Below are 4,428 nucleotides of genomic sequence, written 5' to 3' on the forward strand. Positions count from 1 at the left end.
AAGTGGCTGACCAAGCTATGGTATATGATTGTGATGGAATAGTATTGCCTTATAAGAAATGACAAGCAGGTTTAGGATTTCAGTGTGTCCAGTCTGTGTGGGATATAATTAGAGAGGTAGAGGGTCTCTTTCCCATATTCAGTCAGGGAGTTGGGAGGTCACCATTCCATTTCTGCCTATTCATCTCTCCAACTCTTATCTTCTTCCCTGGCAGAACAGGGTAAGCTGTAGTGCTTACTCTACCTGTCCAGATATCACCTTTTAAAGTTGTATTAAACTGTTTAAATGGCGTTAGTAGATCTTGGGGGGAAAATTACCATAGCACTATGATAATTGAGCTGCACCATTATCAATGAAGAGTTTATAAAGTTTGTAAGAATAAGAATAAATAATATAATGAATAAATAAATAAGAATAAGAAGTCTGTTACAGCCTTTATTGGAAACTGATGTTAATATTAAGTTGGTGAAGCAGTTCTGAGAAAATATCAAGTGTGCTATTGATCTTAAAGAAATGGCATCTGGTCTAAACAAAAGAAAAATGATTCAGCATGCTGTATTTAAGCAACTTGTGAAGCTCTGTAGACCCTGGAGTGAAAGCCTGGACACCAACCAAAGGAAAACAAATGTTATTATGTTTGTTGGGTTTGCAGGGTAGTGGTAAAACCACATGTTGCAAGTTAGGCTATTATTACCAGAGAAAAGGTTAGAAGACTTGTTTGATATATGCAGACACAATAAGACCAACTAATACAGAATACTACTAAAGCAAGAATTCCTTTCTATGGAACCTTTACTGATGAAGCCTGTAATCACTGCCCTCTGAAGGTATAGAAAAATTCAAAAATGAGAACTCTGATATTATTATTGTTGATACAAGTGACTGTAATAAATAAGAAGATTCTTTGTTTGAAGAAATGTTCCCAGTAGCTAAATGCTATACAATTTGATAACATTGTTTATGTAGTAGATGCCTCCATTGGTCAAATTTTTGAAGCACAAGTAAGACTTTCAAAGATAAAAATAGATGTAGCCTCTGTAATTGTAACAAAACTTTTTGACCATCCAAAAGATGATGATACACTTAGTACAGTAGCTGTCACAAAATGTCTGATAATTTTCATTGATACTCGAGAGCATACAGATGACTTTGAATCTTAAAATGTAGCTTTTCATTAGCAAATGTCTTGGTATAGATGATATTGAAGAACTAAGATAAAAAGTCAATGAATTGAAGTTGGATAACAATGAAGCACTTATAGAAAAGTTGGAACATAGTTTACACTGAAAGATATGTATGAACAATTCCAAAACATCATGAAAATGGGCCATTAGGTCAAATGTTAGGTATGATCCCCAGTTTGGAAACATATTTTATGAGCAAGTCAATAATGATAATGGACTCCCCTTTGTTTTCTCTCACTTTTTTTGAGAGGATTGAAGAATATTTGGGAGTTTGAGCTCTTCAGACTTCTTTTCAGGCTTCTGAGTTCCTGAGGTTTTCTGGAAATCATATATATATATATATATATATATATATATATATATATTTTTTCCTTAAGAGAACACCTCTTATTAATTTCTGTCTCAAAACTTCACTTGTCAAGTGAAACAAATAGTGATGTAAAATTTAGTATTTAGTTTTTAATTATTTGTCTCAAAAGGTAATCATTATATTTGTAAACAGTCTGAGTCAATTGTTACATGATGTTGCAAGAAAAATTCTGTAAATAAACTTTAAAGTAGTTGTAATCAAAGGGGTTGTTAACTTTCTTTGTAGTCTGAAATCTTAATTTTCAAAAATGGCATGCAGAAAGGCAAAATGTAGAGCTAATACCATACCTCAAGAATGAAGCTATTTGTGGAAAACAGGTCTACTGCCTTTAATATGAATTTCTAAAGTTGCATGTAGCACAGTATAATTAAGATATTTTGCTAAAGAAAATCAGAGCTTTATTTAAGAAATTGTTTCACAACATAAATGTAAAATTTGGTTGTTCTGAAACTATAAAGCAATATACATTAATGTCAGCTGATGTTAACTTTTTAAGGCCAGATCTAAGGAGAAGGAAGGAAGGAAGGAAGGAAGGAAGGAAGGAAGGAAGGAAGGAAGGAAGGAAGGAAGGAAGGAAGGAAGGAAGGAAGGAAGGAAGGAAGGAAGGAAGGAAGGAAGGAAGGGAGGAAAGGGAGGGAGGGAGGAAAAGAAGGAAGGAAGGGGGAAGGAAAAGACTAGATGACCACTTATCATATTGAATAAAAGATAGTACCAATAAACCAATAAGATGTCTTCCAATCTTTAACCCTTAACCTTAGTTTCTTTTTAAAACTACAATAAGGAAAAGTTATTGATGGCAAATAGCTAAAACAGGTTTTACAATGTGAAAATGTTTATAAAATATTATGTGGAAATTATACACATGTACTCAAAATATTGATCAGAATTTGTCATAGTTGACTGGTTCTTTGTTACCAGAGTGGAAATGCTACTTGGTCAATTGAGGTTTATTCAGTTCTGAAGACAAATAAGACTGCCAGAAAAATTCTTCTTCATTGATTACTTTTTTAAAATTATTATGAGTTTAACCATCATGACCATAAAAAGGATTGTATATGAAACCATTAATCTTTTACATACAGCTTAATTTGATATATATTAAAATGCCCCCTTTCTAAATTTTTTCCTCTATATGGTGTATTTTAAAATATATGTATGTATGTATATATGTATGAATATGTGTAAATATAGTGGATTTTTTAAAATAATTCATTCTTAAAATCCTTTTAAAATTTAAAAAAAAAAATTGGTATCACTGTAGCTACTCACTCCTCTCTGCTAACTCATTGTTAATAGCATGGAAATCTTGAATATAGTTTTGTTAGTGAACTACAAAGAAGGGCGAACTAAACTTCAACAAAGACTCAATTTGTTATGGTAGGATCAAGGAAATATATTTTGGTTAATTCATCTGTGTAGTATCACTAAAGATTAGTGATCTAATAGAATCTAAAGATTAGATTCTTTCAAAAGTTTACCTATATAATGTTTCGTTAAAGAAAAATAATGTTGAAAATATACCCTTTGACCCAGCATTGCTGTTATTGGGATTATATCCCAAAGAAATACTAAAGAGCGGAAAGGGACCTGTATGTGCCAAAATGTTTGTGGCAGCTCTTTTTGTTGTAGCTAGAAACTGGAAGTTGAATGGATGCCCATCAATTGGAGAATGGTTGGGTAAATTGTGGTATATGAAGGTTATGGAATATTATTGCTCTGTAAGAAATGACCAGCAGGAGGAATACAGAGAGGCTTGGAGAGACTTACATCAACTGATGCTGAGTGAAATGAACAGAACCAGAAGATCGCTGTACACTTCAATGTTGTATGAAGATGTATTCTGATGTTAGTGGATATCTTCAACATAAAGAAGATCCAACTCACTTCCAGTTGATCAATGATGGACAGAAATAACTACACCCAGAGAAGGAACACTGGGAAGTGAATGTAAATTGTTAGCACTACTGTCTATCTACCCAGGTTACTTATACCTTCAGAAGCTAATACTTAATGTGCAACAAGAAAATGGTATTTACACACATATATTGCATCTAGGTTATATTGTAACACATGTAAAATGTATGGGATTACCTGTCATCGGGGGGAGGGAGTGGAGGGAGAGAGGGGATAATTTGGAAAAATGAATACAAGGGATAATATTATAAAAAAAATAAAAGAAAAAGAAAAATAATGTTGAAAATAAAGTTGAAGAAAAGAACTAGTTTGAGAAAATATTGTATTTTGTCCTTAAATAAATATTTGCAATTGTCAAACATTAATTAAGGAGAACTACTCAATTTTCCTTTTCTCTATAGTAAGTTGTGGGCATGATGAGGATTTTTCCAGTTACTTTTTTTTTATTTCAAGGGGTACAGCACTGGATTTGCAAAGGAAAAAAGAACAATAATTTTAGTGGGAAGGAAGGTGTCCCTAAGAATGACATGAAACTGACTCCTGGCCATATTACTTACTCTGTGATCATAAACAAATAATTTGACTTATGAGCCTCATTTTCTTCAATATTTGTAAAGTGTTAAGTTTGAACTTCAGGCTTCTGGTCTGAGTTACCCATACATCATGGGGTACATCAAAATTATCAAGAGAAGTATAGGAAAGAGACTAGACCTGTGATATCCTTAATAGAGGTAACTCCTGGGAGAGGAAACACCCCCATTGGTACAGTCTCTGCATATTATAATCTTAAAGATTTTAAGAATTTGAACAAGTGTTTCCAAGGTTTCAATGACAACTCTCTATCCTATTAAAATATTCCAAATCTAGTATTATTAATGAAGAAAAATTTATAGATTGGAGAGAGTATGGTAAAGAGGTGGGCTAGTAAAGAAAGCTTAGTGGTGCCTTTAAAAAATTTGA

At 32.7% G+C, this 4,428-nt stretch overlaps 1 pseudogene; it reads left to right on the forward strand.

Moving 5' to 3' along the window:
- The first annotated feature begins 285 nt into the window (after window positions 1-285).
- On the forward strand, window positions 286-1,459 carry LOC141559642 (signal recognition particle subunit SRP54 pseudogene; annotated as a pseudogene).
- The last annotated feature ends 2,969 nt before the right edge of the window (window positions 1,460-4,428 follow it).

Source organism: Sminthopsis crassicaudata, chromosome 3 (assembly GCF_048593235.1).
Source record: "Sminthopsis crassicaudata isolate SCR6 chromosome 3, ASM4859323v1, whole genome shotgun sequence".
Classification (NCBI taxonomy): domain Eukaryota; kingdom Metazoa; phylum Chordata; class Mammalia; order Dasyuromorphia; family Dasyuridae; genus Sminthopsis; species Sminthopsis crassicaudata.